Genomic DNA, 19,172 nt, shown 5'->3' on the forward strand with positions numbered 1-19,172 from the left:
ATATACAGCTGCTGCACAATACAAATGCACTATATACTTTTTATGTTAGAAAGTATATTATAGGTATATCACACCCCTCAATCAGTGTTTTTGGGGCAACAGGTATATCACACCAGTTGCTATTAGTTATTCCAATAGCGTTTGTCTCTTGTAGGAAGGCGCAAGGGTCTGTCATTGACGGAAGGTATGTGGCCTCGGTGAAGTAAGAGCCGGTATTTTCAGGTGTCAGAGGAAGCTAATGCTGATTGACACTTTGCTATTTTAGTATGGCTAGATAGATGATCCGGGACAACTCTTACTGGGAGTAGTCAAAGTGATGGGTCGGTGACTACTCTCCACGTTCCAGGCCGGGTCTTGACTGGCCTATAAAAAACCCAGCCAGCAGTGTCAGCTGTTAGTAATTACCTCTCTCTGACAGAGGAGCTCTGGCAATCGCTGGTGTGGAAACTGAGCCCTGTGCTGGGCTGAAAAGCTGAGTGTGTGTTGGGAGAGCAGGCCACCTAAAGCCTGCATTTTGACTGCTGGAGGCAGAATAGCCGGCAAGGTGACTTTTTTATGTTATGCACAAACTTTATACTTGGTGTGAACAGACACCAACTTTGCAAGGAGTGCTTTTTGTTGACCTTATGTGTGAATAAACACAGGCATTTGAATTACGAACTTGTACTTTGCCTCTGTACTGCATCCGCCTTTTCCAATTACCAGAGCGAATTCCCACAATTGGTGAAATATGCGTGCATTGCAGTGAGGCTGGCGTGAAGGCCGAAATATTTTTGTTTTTCCGGGCATGTTAATATGTCTTACATCACACCAGCGAGATTACAACCCGTGTCCTCCTACAAAATGGAAGGTGTCGTGAAAGCCGTCATGGAAGCTAACCTGCAATAGCGGGAGGCCAATAAGCAACAGCAGGAAACAAAGCTGTTACAACATGTGATTGCTTTACAAGCAGCAAGAGCATCCCAGAGCGTCCACGATGCCCGGAAAGGGTCCTTGCGGCGATCACCAAGATGATCCCCGCAGACGACGTCGAGACCTATTTGGCGATCTTCGAGTAGTTGGCCGTGAGAGAGAAGCTACCCTGGGAGCAATGGGCTGAGGTTGTTGCTCCGTTCCTGGCGTCTGGACTCCAGCATGTGTATTTTGACTTACCAGATGATCAAGCGGCTGTGTACCTGACAGTAAAAGGTGAGCTCCTGGCGAGATTGGGAATGAATGTATTAGTCCAGGCCCAGTGGGTGCATCAGTGGGAGTTTAACCTGGCTAAGCCTGCAAGGCCCCAGTATTATACCCTATTACACCTGTTGCAAAAATGGCTGCAACCTAACGTGCTGAGTCCCACTGCTATGTTGGACGGTCTGTTGGCTGATGTGTTCTGGATGGCTTTGTCGTACCCCCTCCAGCACTGGATAGGCCAGGTGTCTCCTGGTAATGCCCTTCAAATGGTGGATCTGGTGGAACGCTATGAGGCTACCAGGAATTTGAAAGGAGGTTAGTTTGGGAGGGGGCAGCCAAACCCCAGCAATCTCCATCCCAGACCCAGGGACTTGTTGCCAACCAAGCCTGCCCGGGTTGTACCCCCCGTAGACCCAGCTCCTATAGTATGCTGGCGGTGTCAGGTGCCTGGCCACGTAAGGGCTGACTGTCCCTGTCTGATCGGGGCAAACCCATGGAGACTAACTATGGATACCGCAACTCTCTGTATGCCAGGAAGCTGTGTGCATCAGGTATCCCAGAGACAATATACAATAACCACCTATGCCAGGTAGAATTGGGAGACACTCTGGCAGTGGCTTTTTTGGACTCAGGGAGTCTGGTGTCCCTGGTAAAAGCTACTCTGGTGCAGTACGACGAGTATACTGGCTGAAAAATCGGGGTTGTGTGCATACATGGAGAATTAAAGGGCTATATCACAGCCCTGGTGTCTCTATCCATGGGAGGTGGCTAGTGGACCTATGAGGTGGCCGTTGCCGCCACTTTACCTTATGAACTAATAATAGAGAGAGACTTTCCGAGCTTCCCAGCTCTGTGGCAGGCTATGAGAATTGTTGATGCCCCCGAGTCAGGGGTAACTTCAGCAGAGTGGCCTGGCTCGGCCGGGAGGCCAGAACCCTGGGAACTTCAGGCTGATGGTCCAGTGGTAGGGCTGACTGCCACTTTGATGGAAGAGGGGGAGACAACCCAGCTGAGTGTGTTGGTAGGAGACATTGAGGACTTGCCACCGGGTCCTGAATTGGCAGACAATGTCTCCGGTGAAAATTTCAGAATGGCACAACAACGAGACCCGAACCTTGTCCCGGGCCTCAGAGAATGTGGTAATAACTGATGGTGAACCCCAAAAACCTGGGGCCGAGTCGATGTTTACCCGTTTTGTCGTTCACCAGGAAATGCTGTATCGGGTAAACCAACTATGGAGTTAGCATATTGAAGAGCTGGTGGTGCGCAAGGCGTATAGCAAGCTCGTATTGGAGCTTGCCCACCAACATGTTCTTGGGGGTCACTTGAGGTGGCAGAAAAAGCAGGACCGGACACTACAGCAGTTTTACTAGCCCAGTGTGTTCAGAGTGGTAGAAGAGTTTTGTAAGTCTTGCCCAACCTTACAGATAAATAGCCCCCAGCCACATTTCTGGAGACCCCTGGTGCCTCTCCCAATTATCGAGGTCCCGTTTGAGCGAATCGCTATGGATCTCATAGGCCTAGTACCGAAGTCCACTAGAGGGCACCAACACATCTTAGTCATCCTCGACTACGCCACATAGCTTGAAAAAGACTTGTAAAGTTGTAACATTGCTTTGGTTCGGTGTAAATAAAGACACGATTGGATTGAAGACTCGAGTGCTGCGGTTTCTTCCTATACCTCTGACTATGCCACTTGGTATTCGGAGGCGGTGCCACTGCGACATACATCAGCCAAACTCATAGCTAAGGAGTTGATGGAGATGTTTTCCCGAGTGGGACTACCTAAAGAGGTTCTGACTGACCAAGGGACCCCTTTTATGTCCAAGGTCATGAGGAACTCTGTAAGTTGCTCCACATAAAACAGCTACGGACATCTCTGTATCATCCGCAAACGGATGGCTTGGTAGAAAGATTAACAAAAAAATGTTAAAAAGAGTGGTGTCTAAGGATGGGAGAGACTGTGACCTTCTGCCCTTTCTCATACTCGCAGTGCAAGAGGTGCCAAAGGCCTCTACTGGGTTCTCGCCTTCCAACTTCTATATGGCAGACACCCTCGAGGTCTGTTGGACATAACTAAAGAAGCGTGGGAACAACAACCCACACCGCACAAAAGTGTTATTGTGTGCGTCACCCAGATGCAAGGACGGATGGAGACAGTGTTGCCTCTGGTCAGGGAGCATATGGAGGCAGCGCAGCGAGCCCAGAGTAGGGTCTATAATTGGCAGTCTCTGGTACCGAACTTTAATCCGGGTGATCGGGTTTTGTTTCTGGTACCAACCGTAGACAGTAAGTTCCTAACTAGTTTGCAGGGGCCCTACGAGGTACTCGAGAAAGTGGGAGAGGTAAATTACAAGGTACACCTGCCGGGGAGGCTAAAGCTGGAGCAGTTGTACCATGTGAATTTACTAAAACCATGGAAAGATAAGGAGTCCAATACTGAAGACAGCCCGCAGCCAGGTTTAATAGGAGAAAAGGTTTAGGCTCCTCGGTCTGATGCAAAAGAAGCAGTTGCCACATTAAAAATTGCTGACAGCCTCTCCTCTAAACAGGCTCAGGAAGCCTAGGAGTTTATTAGTCGGAACACGGATGTGTTCTTGGACCTCCCTGGACGCACTTCCATAATACAGCTTGACATTATCACTGAGCCTCAGGCAAAAGTCCGGTTAAAACCATACTGGGTACCTGAAGCTCGGCAACAAGCCATCTTGGAGGAAGTGCAGGTAATGCTGCAACTAGATGTCATTGAGGAGTCAAAAAGTGAATGGGCTAGTCCGATAGTCTAAATACCCAAGTCGGACGGGACATTACGGTTCTGTAACGATTTTCACAAACTAAACAAAATCTCCAAGTTTGATGTGTATCCCATGCCTCGGGTAGATGAGCTTATCGAGAGGTTAGGACAAGCCCGATATTTTTCTGTTTTGGACCTCACGAAGGGCTACTGGCAGGTGCCCTTAACAGAGGCTGCCAAAGAGAAAACTGCCCGTGTCACACCTGAGGGTCTGTATCAGTATAAAGTGTTACCATTTGGTCTGCATGGTGCCCCCACCACATTCCAATGACTCATGGACATTGTACTTTGTCCACATCGTTGGTATGCATCAGCTTACCTGGACGATATCGTCATTTACAGTACCGAAAGTAATCCGCACAAAGTGCAGGCTGTTGTGGACTCCCTTAGGAAGGCTGTACTGACCGCTAACCCAAAGAAATGTGTGATAGGCTTAGCGGAGACTAAGTATCTGGGGTATATCATTGGATATGGATTTATCAAACCCCAAGTAAATAAAATAGAGGCGATTCGGAATTGGCATTCCTGGGAATGGTGGGCTATTATATGAGGTCTGTTCCCCATTTTGCCACTTTAGCGGCTCAGTTGACAGGGCTCTTGAAGGGACAGAAGTTTGTGATTGTTCGCTGGAATGACCAGGCGGAAGAGGCTTTTTCCGCGTTGAAGTCCGTCCTGTGCGGGTCACCGGTTTTGGTGACGCCCGACTTCAAGAGGGAGTTTTTGGTACAGACCGATGCCTCTGAAGTAGGCCTCGATGCTCTATTCTCTCAGGACATCAATGGGGAGGAACATCCCATTTTTTTCCTGAGCCACAAACTCACCCCAGCCGAGACTAGGTACAGTATAGTGGAGAGAGAGTGTCTGGCCATCAAATTGGCACTCGAGTCTCTCCGCTATTATCTGTTGGGGAGAATGTTCCGTCTGGTGACTGACCGCTCCCCTCTCAAGTGGATGAGCCAGGCCAAAGAGAGGAATGCTCGGGTCACCAGATGGTTCCTGTCATTACAGAACTTCAAGTTCTCAGTGGAACACAGGGCAAGCCACTTACAGGAAAACGCGGATGCCCTGTCCCGGGTACACAGTCTGGCAAATGTTCACCACCTCAGGGTTGAACAAAGGGGGAGGTATGTAGAAAGGCGCAAGGGTCCTTTATTGACGGAAGGTATGTGTCACCAAGGTTCCTGGCCTCGGTGAAGTAAGCCGGTATTTTCAGGTGTCAGAGGAAGCTAATGCTGATTGACACTTTGCTATTTTAGTATGGCTATATAGCTGATCTGGGACGGCTCTTACTGGGAGTAATCAAAGTAATGGGTGAGTGACTACTCCCCACGTTCCAGGCTGCGTCTTGACTGGCCTATAAAAAACCCAGCCAACAGTGTCAGCTGTGAGTGATTACCTCTCTCTGACAGATGAGCTCTGGCAATCGCTGTTGTGGGAACTGAGCCCTGTGCTGGGCTGAAAAGCAGAGTGTGTGTTGGGAGAGCAGGTCACCTAAAACCTGCATTTTGACTGCTGGAGGCAGACCCGCTGACAAGGTGACTTTTTTTTTGTTATGCACAAACTTTCTATTTGGTGTGAACAAACACCAACCTTGCAAAGAGTCGTTTGTGTGAATAAACACAGACATTTGAATTACGAACTTGTACTTATAGTATATTATAAGTATTTCACACCTCTCAGTATATCACACCTATCGATACCACGCCGATACCAGTCCATAAAAGGACATTTATGGCCCTATTAGCTAGTGTTTGGTGTCCCTAACAGTTTGTCTCTGCTCCACAAAGCAACCTCTCCCTACACTGGAAAAACACAGAATGTAAAATAGCTGCCAGATCGGGTTCTGTTATAGGGTGGGGGTGTGTCCATGTGCTGAAACATCTCAATTGGCTGTCCTGTCCCACCTGATTGCTGTGTCATGGGTTAAAGTTTGGCGCAATGCAAAAGAATATAGCGCCGACAGACATTGCCATATGTTTGCATGTTTGGTGAATCGCGAAAGCGCAAAGTTCACTGTGAAACAACCGCTGGGCCGCAAGGCCATCTCTAGTGGCAATTATAAGTGCACGCTACATTCACTTTAATAGAGTGGGTACTTGTAATTATACTACACAACCACTGTAAGTGTTACAACACGTAGTGTAATGAAGAGGAAGCAGAGCTCACATGGGGCACAGTCTCCTTTTTAAACAGCTGATCAGATATTGATGACCCATCCTGAGAATAGGTCATCAATATATACCACCTGCACAATCCCTTTAATGTGTTGCCACAATGCTTTAGGAATAAGAGGAGAACATCCAAGAGATACAAGGGAAAGGCTGCAGAAAATAATGATGTAATTGCAATGTTCTTCTTCGCATTGTAAGAGTGGGCAAATATTTTAAAACATAAGTTTTTTGTCACCATTAAATGTTATTTTAATATACGGTACTTAGCATAAAAAACTAGTTACTTTTGTCAGTTGCATAATTTTATAAAAATGATCCCGTTATTAGGTATTCTCTTCACTAATGTGTTTAATCTATGTAGTAATGTGCACATCCCCCTACTGAGCTGGTTGCACATGCTCAGTTCCATCTTTCAACTGGTACTAGCCATATAGAAACATAGAAACATAGAATGTGTCGGCAGATAAGAACCATTTGGCCCATCTAGTCTGCCCAATATATCTGAATATCTACTGATATGAGTTGTAAAAGATACAAAGAGAGTGCTGTAGCAGAATGGACACATCCTCTGAGAATACGGACACTCCCTGAGAATGAACACACCATGAGCTATGAGTTTTTAGCCATAATATATTTACATACAGTACAGACCAAAAGTTTGGACACACCTTCAAAGAGTTTTCTTTATTTTCATGACTATGAAAATTGTAGATTCACGCTGAAGGCATCAAAACTATGAATTATCACATGTGAAATTATATACATAACAAAAATGTGTGAAACAACTGAAAATATGTAACATTCTAGGTTCTTCAAAGTAGCCACCTTTTGCTTTGATTACTGCTTTGCACACTTACTGCTTTGCACACTCTTGGCATTCTCTTGATGAGCTTCAAGAGGTAGTCACCTGAAATGGTTTTCACTTCACAGGTGTGCCCTGTCAGGTTTAATAAGTGGGATTTCTTGCCTTATAAATGGGGTTGGGACCATCAGTTGTGTTGTGGAGAAGTCAGGTGGATACACAGCTGATAGTTGGGAAAACTTTGAAAGTGTCCCCAAGTGCAGTCACAAATACCATCAAGAGCTACAAAGAAACTGGCTCACATGCGGACCGCCCCAGGAAAGGAAGACCAAGAGTCACCTCTGCTGCAGAGAATAAGTTCATCCGAGTCACCAGCCTCAGAAATCGCAGATTAACAGCAGCAGATTAGAGACCAGGTCAATGCCACACACAGTTCTAGCAGCAGACACATCTCTAGAACAACTGTTAAGAGGAGACTGTGTGAATCAGGCCTTCATGGTAGAATATCTGCTAGGAATCCACTGCTAAGGACAGGCAACAAGCAGAAGAGACTTGTTTGGGCTAAAGAACACAAGGAATGGACATTAGACCAGTGGAAATCTGTGCTTAGGTCTGATGAGTCCAAATTTGAGATCTTTGGTTCGAACCACCGTGTCTTTGTGCGACGCAGAAAAGGTGAACGGATAGACTCTACATGCCTGGTTCCCACCGTGAAGCATGGAGGAGGAGGTGTGATGGTGTGGGGGTGCTTTGCTGGTGACACTGTTGGGGATTTATTCAAAATTGAAGGCATACTGAACCAGCATGGCTACCACAGCATCTTGCAGCGGCATGCTATTCCATCCGGTTTGCGTTTAGTTGGACCATCATTTATTTTTCAACAGGACAATGACCCCAAACACACCTCCAGGCTGTGTAAGGGCTATTTGACCATGAAGGAAAGTGATGGGGTGCTGCGCCAGATGACCTGGCCTCCACAGTCACCGGACCTGAACCCAATCGAGATGGTTTGGGGTGAGCTGGACCGCAGAGTGAAGGCAAAAGGGCCAACAAGTGCTAAGCATCTCTGGGAACTCCATCAAGACTGTTGGAAGACCATTTCAGGTGACTACCTCTTGAGGCTCATCAAGAGAATGCCAAGAGTGTGCAAAGCAGTAATCAAAGCAAAAGGTGGCTACTTTGAAGAACCTAGAATATGACATATTTTCAGTTGTTTCACACTTTTTTGTTATGTATATAATTCCACGTGTTAATTCATAGTTTTGATGCCTTTAGTGTGAATCTACAATTTTCATAGTCATGAAAAAAAAGAAAACTCTTTGAATGAGAATGTGTGTCCAAACTTTTGGTCTGTACTGTATATATATATTTTTTTCAACTATATATTCAGCAAATGATGAGGCAGCACTTCCAGCTTTTGGTGGTAGGGTGACGACCCCAAACTTTATTCCCAGCAACGTTTCGGCCTACTCAATGAGGCCTTTGTCAAGCCTCATTGAGTAGGCCGAAACGTTGCTGGTAATAAAGTTTGGGGTCGTCACCCTACCACCAAAAGCTGGAAGTGCTGCCTCATCATTTGCTGAATATATATCTTGGAGGAGAAGCCTACCTCTGTGAGGAACCTTGCACCCAGTGCACAACTTCTGACTGTGCTACTGGAATATTTGTGGTATTATATATATATATGTATATATATATATATATATATATATATAAAAGAAAAAAAAGGCAGCACTCCAAATTGTAATGAAAAAAGTGGACAGTTTATTCACCCATCTAGCAGCAGCGTTTCAGCTCTCTCATTGGAGCCTTTGAGAGAGCTGAAGCGTTGCTGCTAGATGGGTGAATAAACCGTACACTTTTTTCATCACAATTTGGAGTGCTGCCTTTTTTCTCTTCTATACACACTTGGGACCTTGGTCTCAGGCCCTCAGGAGAATTTGCACCCACGCTTATGGTGTGTTGTTTTTTTTCTTTTCTTCTCTCTCTCTCTCTATATATATATACATATATTAATATATATATATATATATATATATATATATATATATATATATATATTTGTCATTACACATTTTTTACAATTACAAAAAAATATAAAATATATAAATTTTATTTAGCCTCTATTTATTTAAAGTTTCTGACAGAATTCAAACTCACAACCTTCTACATTACAGCCCACAATGTAAGTAACTGGCCATGCAGCTCTATAGTGTGGTGGTTAACATTCTTGTCTGTAATGTAGAAGTTGTGAATTTGAATCTTGCCAGAAACTTTTCAGAAATAGACTGACTCGAGCATCGCACTCAAGCACATGCAATATTCGGCCGAGCATAGCGATGCTCGAGCCAAACTGGTGTTTGGCCGAGCATGCTCGCCCAACGCTAGTAGCAGCTCATACAGAATCACAGTACCTCTTGACTCCAGCACGTTTTAGGGTGCACTGGCAGGTGAACTGGATTCATTCCTCTATTACCGCTGTGCTAAACTCTCCCTCTTGTCTGGTATCTTGTAAGGGGCCTCTTTCCTCTAGGCTACATGCCACTGATAGCAGGCTCAGTGCCCGGTTTGCTTCTGGCCATACTTTTATAGACTGTCGGGTCTCAGTTGCAACTCTTACAACCCCTGGATTAGGGCTGACTCTGGCTGCAAATTGCCTGCTGTGCACCCTGTTGGGCCTGTAGGCCAGGACTGCACTGCACTACTTCTCTAACCTGTGGCTAGGACCAAAACTCAGACTCAACTAACCTTCAAGAGGCAAGACACCCCTCCCCTTGGAAGACCTGGGTGAACCCACTCCTCCAAGGAGGGGGAAAGAATGGAATGGTTAGTTCTATTTTACCTATAGATCACTGCCAGATACACTGCCACTTGCTGGTAAACCAGGCACAGTGCATGAAATACAATAAAGTTTATGCAGCACTTTCTGAACAGACCAGGAAAGAAAAGGCATTGGTTAGGCATTAGAGACATTAGCGGATTGTAGGAATGGTACTGCCCATTGTATGCTTTATTGTATGCTTTATACAGTATTATGAATTTGTGTACATATTTAAGCTGAAACTACAGCACAATTTAGTGATTTATGACAGTTTACTGCCAGTGTTTAGCATTACTGAAAAATTATAAACATTTTTTAGATCTTGGGCAAAATCTGACCAAAAGATTAGCCACACATGCCTTAAGATGTACTGTGCAAGCTACCATATTTTTCACTTTATAAGACATACTTTTCTCCACCAGAAGTGTGTGTGTGTGTGGGGGGGGGGGGGGGTGGCAGTGTGTGTGTTATAAAGCGAATAGGGATGAGCGAACTCGAACTGTATAGTTCGGGTTCGTACCGAATTTTGGGGTGTCCGTGACACGGACCCGAACCCGGACATTTTCGTAAAAGTCCGGGTTCGGGTTCGGTGTTCGTCGCTTTCTTGGCGCTTTTGTGACGCTTTCTTGGCGCTTTTTGAAAGGCTGCAAAGCAGCCAATCAACAAGCGTCATACTACTTGCCCCAAGAGGCCATCACAGCCATGCCTACTATTGGCATGGCTGTGATTGGCCAGAGCACCATGTGACCCAGCCTCTATTTAAGCTGGAGTCACATAGCGCCGCCCGTCACTCTGCTCTGATTAGCGTAGGGAGAGGTTGCGGCTGCGACAGTAGGGCGAGATTAGGCAGATTAACTCCTCCAAAGGACTTGATTAACTGATCGATCTGCAGCTGTGGATCATTGAGCTGCTGATCCTCAATTGCTCACTGTTTTTAGGCTGCACAGACCGTTTGTCAGTCTCATTTTTCTGGGGTGATCGGCGGCCATTTTGTGTCTTGTGGTGCGCCAGCACAAGCTGCGACCAAGTGCATTTAACCCTCAATGGTGTGGTTGTTTTTTGGCTAAAGCCTACATCAGGGTGAAGCTGTCACACCAAGTGCATTTAACCAGCAATAGTCTGTTCATTTTTTGGCCATATACAAAATCAGGGGCAAGCTGCGCCTGTCACCAAGTGCATTTAACCCTCAATGGTGTGGTTGTTTTTTGGCTAAAGCCTACATCAGGGTGAAGCTGTCACACCAAGTGCATTTAACCAGCAATAGTCTGTTCATTTTTTGGCCATATACAAAATCAGGGGCAAGCTGCGCCTGTCACCAAGTGCATTTAACCCTCAATGGTGTGGTTGTTATTTGGCTAAAGCCTACATCAGGGTGAAGCTGTCACACCAAGTGCATTTAACCAGCAATAGTCTGTTCATTTTTTGGCCATATACAAAATCAGGGGCAAGCTGCGCCTGTCACCAAGTGCATTTAACCCTCAATGGTGTGGTTGTTATTTGGCTAAAGCCTACATCAGGGTGAAGCTGTCACACCAAGTGCATTTAACCAGCAATAGTCTGTTCATTTTTTGGCCATATCCCAGTCTAATTCTGTCACTAAATCCATACCGGTCACCCAGCGCCTAAATACTAGGCCTCAAATTTATATCCAGCTAAATCTGTCCCTAGTGCTGTAGCTGGGCGAGTTATTTAGTGTCCGTTCAAGCACATTTCTTGTTCTGGGTTGAAATACAATTCTCAATTTAGCAATTTCATAATTTAGTGGTTCCTGCTATATCAGAGCTCTTTGAAATCTATCCCAAAAAGGGTATATAATATTGAAGGTGCACATAGGGTCATTCAGAGTAACTTCACACACACCCGCTACTGTGTATTTCCAAGTCTAATTCTGTCACTAAATCCATACCGGTGACCCAGCGCCTAAATACTAGGCCTCAAATTTAATTCCCTCTAAATCTCTCGTTACCCACCGCTGTACTGTTGTTGCTGGGCAAGATATTTAGTGTCCGTCAAAGCACATTTTTTGTTCTGGGTTGAAGTACAATTCCCAATTTAGCAATTTCATAATTTAGTGGTTTCTGCTATATCAGAGCTATTTGAAATCTATCCCAAAAAGGGTATATAATATTGAAGGTGCACATAGGGTCATTCAGAATAACTTCACACACACCCGCTACTGTGTATTTCCAAGTCTAATTCTGTCACTAAACCCATACCTGTCACCCAGCGCCTAAATACTAGGCCTCAAATTTAAATCCCTCTAAATCTCTCGTTACCGTTGTCCTGTTGTAGCTGGGAAAGTTATTTAGTGCCCGTCAAAGCACATTTTTTGTTCTGGGTTGAAGTACAATTCCCAATTTAGCAATTTCATAATTTAGTGGTTCCTGCTATATCAGAGCTATTTGAAATCTATCCCAAAAAGGGTATATAATATTGAAGGTGCACATAGGGTCATTCAGAATAACTTCACACACACCCGCTACTGTGTATTTCCAAGTCTAATTCTGTCACTAAATCCATACCGGTGACCCAGCGCCTAAATACTAGGCCTCAAATTTAATTCCCTCTAAATCTCTCGTTACCCACCGCTGTACTGTTGTTGCTGGGCAAGATATTTAGTGTCCGTCAAAGCACATTTTTTGTTCTGGGTTGAAGTACAATTCCCAATTTAGCAATTTCATAATTTAGTGGTTTCTGCTATATCAGAGCTATTTGAAATCTATCCCTAAAAGGGTATATAATATTGAAGGTGCACATAGGGTCATTCAGAATAACTTCACACACACCCGCTACTGTGTATTTCCAAGTCTAATTCTGTCACTAAATCCATACCGGTGACCCAGCGCCTAAATACTAGGCCTCAAATTTAATTCCCTCTAAATCTCTCGTTACCCACCGGTGTACTGTTGTTGCTGGGCAAGATATTTAGTGTCCGTCAAAGCACATTTTTTGTTCTGGGTTGAAGTACAATTCCCAATTTAGCAATTTCATAATTTAGTGGTTTCTGCTATATCAGAGCTATTTGAAATCTATCCCTAAAAGGGTATATAATATTGAAGGTGCACATAGGGTCATTCAGAATAACTTCACACACACGCTTCTGTGCATTTCCAAGTCTAATTCTGTCACTAAATCCATACCGGTGACCCAGCGCCTAAATACTAGGCCTCAAATTTAATTCCCTCTAAATCTCTCGTTACCCACCGCTGTACTGTTGTTGCTGGGCAAGATATTTAGTGTCCGTCAAAGCACATTTTTTGTTCTGGGTTGAAGTACAATTCCCAATTTAGCAATTTCATAATTTAGTGGTTTCTGCTATATCAGAGCTATTTGAAATCTATCCCTAAAAGGGTATATAATATTGAAGGTGCACATAGGGTCATTCAGAATAACTTCACACACACCCGCTACTGTGTATTTCCAAGTCTAATTCTGTCACTAAATCCATACCGGTGACCCAGCGCCTAAATACTAGGCCTCAAATTTAATTCCCTCTAAATCTCTCGTTACCCACCGGTGTACTGTTGTTGCTGGGCAAGATATTTAGTGTCCGTCAAAGCACATTTTTTGTTCTGGGTTGAAGTACAATTCCCAATTTAGCAATTTCATAATTTAGTGGTTTCTGCTATATCAGAGCTATTTGAAATCTATCCCTAAAAGGGTATATAATATTGAAGGTGCACATAGGGTCATTCAGAATAACTTCACACACACGCTTCTGTGCATTTCCAAGTCTAATTCTGTCACTAAATCCATACCGGTGACCCAGCGCCTAAATACTAGGCCTCAAATTTAAATCCCTCTAAATCTCTCGTTACCCACCGCTGTACTGTTGTTGCTGGGCAAGATATTTAGTGTCCGTCAAAGCACATTTTTTGTTCTGGGTTGAAGTACAATTCCCAATTTAGCAATTTCATAATTTAGTGGTTTCTGCTATATCAGAGCTATTTGAAATCTATCCCTAAAAGGGTATATAATATTGAAGGTGCACATAGGGTCATTCAGAATAACTTCACACACACGCTTCTGTGCATTTCCAAGTCTAATTCTGTCACTAAATCCATACCGGTGACCCAGCGCCTAAATACTAGGCCTCAAATTTAAATCCCTCTAAATCTCTCGTTACCCACCGCTGTACTGTTGTTGCTGGGCAAGATATTTAGTGTCCGTCAAAGCACATTTTTTGTTCTGGGTTGAAGTACAATTCCCAATTTAGCAATTTCATAATTTAGTGGTTTCTGCTATATCAGAGCTATTTGAAATCTATCCCTAAAAGGGTATATAATATTGAAGGTGCACATAGGGTCATTCAGAATAACTTCACACACACGCTTCTGTGCATTTCCAAGTCTAATTCTGTCACTAAATCCATACCGGTGACCCAGCGCCTAAATACTAGGCCTCAAATTTAAATCCCTCTAAATCTCTCGTTACCCACCGCTGTACTGTTGTTGCTGGGCAAGATATTTAGTGTCCGTCAAAGCACATTTTTTGTTCTGGGTTGAAGTACAATTCCCAATTTAGCAATTTCATAATTTAGTGGTTTCTGCTATATCAGAGCTATTTGAAATCTATCCCTAAAAGGGTATATAATATTGAAGGTGCACATAGGGTCATTCAGAATAACTTCACACACACGCTTCTGTGCATTTCCAAGTCTAATTCTGTCACTAAATCCATACCGGTGACCCAGCGCCTAAATACTAGGCCTCAAATTTAAATCCCTCTAAATCTCTCGTTACCCACCGCTGTACTGTTGTTGCTGGGCAAGATATTTAGTGTCCGTCAAAGCACATTTTTTGTTCTGGGTTGAAGTACAATTCCCAATTTAGCAATTTCATAATTTAGTGGTTTCTGCTATATCAGAGCTATTTGAAATCTATCCCTAAAAGGGTATATAATATTGAAGGTGCACATAGGGTCATTCAGAATAACTTCACACACACGCTTCTGTGCATTTCCAAGTCTAATTCTGTCACTAAATCCATACCGGTCACCCAGCGCCTAAATACTAGGCCTCAAATTTATATCCCGCTGATTTTGAATACAATACATTGGGCCAAATAATATATTTGTTGTTGTGGTGAACCATAACAATGAGAAAAACATCTAGTAAGGGACGCGGACGTGGACATGGTCGTGGTGGTGTTAGTGGACCCTCTGGTGCTGGGAGAGGACGTGGCCGTTCTGCCACATCCACACGTCCTAGTGTACCAACTACCTCAGGTCCCAGTAGCCGCCAGAATTTACAGCGATATATGGTGGGGCCCAATGCCGTTCTAAGGATGGTAAGGCCTGAGCAGGTACAGGCATTAGTCAATTGGGTGGCCGACAGTGGATCCAGCACGTTCACATTATCTCCCACCCAGTCTTCTGCAGAAAGCGCACAGATGGCGCCTGAAAACCAACCCCATCAGTCTGTCACATCACCCCCATGCATACCAGGGAAACTGTCTCAGCCTCAAGTTATGCAGCAGTCTCTTATGCTGTTTGAAGACTCCGCTGGCAGGGTTTCCCAAGGGCATCCACCTAGCCCTTCCCCAGCGGTGAAAGACATAGAATGCACTGACGCACAACCACTTATGTTTCCTGATGATGAGGACATGGGAATACCACCTCAGCATGTCTCTGATGATGACGAAACACAGGTGCCAACTGCTGCGTCTTTCTGCAGTGTGCAGACTGAACAGGAGGTCAGGGATCAAGACTGGGTGGAAGACGATGCAGGGGACGATGAGGTCCTAGACCCCACATGGAATGAAGGTCGTGCCACTGACTTTCACAGTTCGGAGGAAGAGGCAGTGGTGAGACCGAGCCAACAGCGTAGCAAAAGAGGGAGCAGTGGGCAAAAGCAGAACACCCGCCGCCAAGAGACTCCGCCTGCTACTGACCGCCGCCATCTGGGACCGAGCACCCCAAAGGCAGCTTCAAGGAGTTCCCTGGCATGGCACTTCTTCAAACAATGTGCTGACGACAAGACCCGAGTGGTTTGCACGCTGTGCCATCAGAGCCTGAAGCGAGGCATTAACGTTCTGAACCTGAGCACAACCTGCATGACCAGGCACCTGCATGCAAAGCATGAACTGCAGTGGAGTAAACACCTTAAAACCAAGGAAGTCACTCAGGCTCCCCCTGCTACCTCTTCTGCTGCTGCCGCCTCGGCCTATTCTGCTGCTGCCGCCTCGGCCTCTTCCTCCGCCTCTGGAGGAACGTTGGCACCTGCCGCCCAGCAAACAGGGGATGTACCACCAACACCACCACCACCACCTCCGTCACCAAGCGTCTCAACCATGTCACACGCCAGCGTTCAGCTCTCCATCTCACAAACATTTGATAGAAAGCGTAAATTCCCACCTAGCCACCCTCGATCCCTGGCCCTGAATGCCAGCATTTCTAAACTACTGGCCTATGAAATGCTGTCATTTAGGCTGGTGGACACAGACAGCTTCAAACAGCTCATGTCGCTTGCTGTCCCACAGTATGTTGTTCCCAGCCGGCACTACTTCTCCAAGAGAGCCGTGCCTTCCCTGCACAACCAAGTATCCGATAAAATCAAGTGTGCACTGCGCAACGCCATCTGTAGCAAGGTCCACCTAACCACAGATACGTGGACCAGTAAGCACGGCCAGGGACGCTATATCTCCCTAACTGCACACTGGGTAAATGTAGTGGCAGCTGGGCCCCAGGCGGAGAGCTGTTTGGCGCACGTCCTGCCGCCGCCAAGGATCGCAGGGCAACATTCTTTGCCTCCTGTTGCCACCTCCTCCTTCTCGGCTTCCTCCTCCTCTTCTTCCACCTGCTCATCCAGTCAGCCACACACCTTCACCACCAACTTCAGCACAGCCCGGGGTAAACGTCAGCAGGCCATTCTGAAACTCATATGTTTGGGGGACAGGCCCCACACCGCACAGGAGTTGTGGCGGGGTATTGAACAACAGACCGACGAGTGGTTGCTGCCGGTGAGCCTCAAGCCCGGCCTGGTGGTGTGTGATAATGGGCGAAATCTCGTTGCAGCTCTGGGACTAGCCAATTTGACGCACATCCCTTGCTTGGCGCATGTGCTGAATTTGGTGGTGCAGAAGTTCATTCACAACTACCCCGACATGTCAGAGCTGCTGCATAAAGTGCGGGCCGTCTGTTCGCGCTTCCGGCGTTCACATCCTGCCGCTGCTCGCCTGTCTGCGCTACAGCGTAACTTCGGCCTTCCCGCTCACCGCCTCATATGCGACGTGCCCACCAGGTGGAACTCCACCTTGCACATGCTGGACAGACTGTGCGAGCAGCAGCAGGCCATAGTGGAGTTTCAGCTGCAGCACGCACGGGTCAGTCGCACTACAGAACAGCACCACTTCACCACCAATGACTGGGCCTCCATGCGAGACCTGTGTGCCCTGTTGCGCTGTTTCGAGTACTCCACCAACATGGCCAGTGGCGATGACACCGTTATCAGCGTTACAATACCACTTCTATGTCTCCTTGAGAAAACACTTAGGGCGATGATGGAACAGGAGGTGGCCCAGGAGGAGGAGGAGGAGGATGAGGAAGAGGGGTCATTTTTAGCACTTTCAGGCCAGTCTCTTCGAAGTGACTCAGAGGGAGGTTTTTTGCAACAGCAGAGGCCAGGTACAAATGTGGCCAGCCAGGGCCCACTACTGGAGGACGAGGAGGACGAGGATGAGGAGGAGGTGGAGGAGGATGAGGATGAAGCATGGTCACAGCGGGGTGGCACCCAACGCAGCTCGGGTCCATCACTGGTGCGTGGCTGGGGGGAAAGGCAGGACGATGACGATACGCCTCCCACAGAGGACAGCTTGTCCTTACCCCTGGGCAGCCTGGCACACATGAGCGACTACATGCTGCAGTGCCTGCGCAACGACAGCAGAGTTGCCCACATTTTAACCTGTGCGGACTACTGGGTTGCCACCCTGCTGGATCCACGCTACAAAGACAATGTGCCCACCTTACTTCCTGCACTGGAGCGTGATAGGAAGATGCGCGAGTACAAGCGCACGTTGGTAGACGCGCTACTGAGAGCATTCCCAAATGTCACAGGGGAACAAGTGGAAGCCCAAGGCCAAGGCAGAGGAGGAGCAAGAGGTCGCCAAGGCAGCTGTGTCACGGCCAGCTCCTCTGAGGGCAGGGTTAGCATGGCAGAGATGTGGAAAACTTTTGTCAACACGCCACAGCTAACTGCACCACCACCTGATACGCAACGTGTTAGCAGGAGGCAACATTTCACTAACATGGTGGAACAGTACGTGTGCACACCCCTCCACGTACTGACTGATGGTTCGGCCCCATTCAACTTCTGGGTCTCTAAATTGTCCACGTGGCCAGAGCTAGCCTTTTATGCCTTGGAGGTGCTGGCCTGCCCGGCAGCCAGCGTTTTGTCTGAACGTGTATTCAGCACGGCAGGGGGCGTCATTACAGACAAACGCAGCCGCCTGTCTACAGCCAATGTGGACAAGCTGACGTTCATAAAAATGAACCAGGCATGGATCCCACAGGACCTGTCCGTCCCTTGTCCAGATTAGACATTAACTACCTCCCCATAACCATATATTATTGGACTCCAGGGCACTTCCTCATTCAATCCTATTTTTATTTTCATTTTACCATTATATTGCGATGCTACCCAAAGTTGAATGAACCTCTCCTCTGCCTGTGTGCTAGGCCTAAATATATGCCAATGGACTGTTGCAGTGGTGGCTGACATGAAGCCTGATTCTCTGCTATGACATGCAGACTAATTCTCTGCTGACATGAAGCCAGATTGTCTGTTACGGGACCTCTCTCCTCTGCCTGGGTGCTGGGCCTAAATTTATGACCATGGACTGTTGCAGTGGTGGCTGACGTGAAGCCTGATTCTCTGCTATGACATGCAGACTGATTCTCTGCTGACATGAAGCCAGATCGTCTGTTACGGGACCTCTCTGCTCTGCCTGTGTGCTAGGCCTAAATATATGCCAATGGACTGTTGCAGTGGTGGGTGACGTGAAGCCTCATTCTCTGCTATGACATGCAGACTGATTCTCTGCTGACATGAAGCCAGATTGTCTGTTACGGGACCTCTCTGCTCTGCCTGTGTGCTAGGCCTAAATATATGCCAATGGACTGTTGCAGTGGTGGGTGACGTGAAGCCTCATTCTCTGCTATGACATGCAGACTGATTCTCTGCTGTCATGAAGCCAGATTGTCTGTTACGGGACCTCTCTGCTCTGCCTGTGTGCTAGGCCTAAATATATGCCAATGGACTGTTGCAGTGGTGGGTGACGTGAAGCCTCATTCTCTGCTATGACATGCAGACTGATTCTCTGCTGTCATGAAGCCAGATTGTCTGTTACGGGACCTCTCTGCTCTGCCTGTGTGCTAGGCCTAAATATATGCCAATGGACTGTTGCAGTGGTG

This window comes from Bufo gargarizans, chromosome 1, assembly GCF_014858855.1.
Source record: "Bufo gargarizans isolate SCDJY-AF-19 chromosome 1, ASM1485885v1, whole genome shotgun sequence".
Taxonomy (NCBI): Eukaryota; Metazoa; Chordata; class Amphibia; order Anura; family Bufonidae; genus Bufo; species Bufo gargarizans.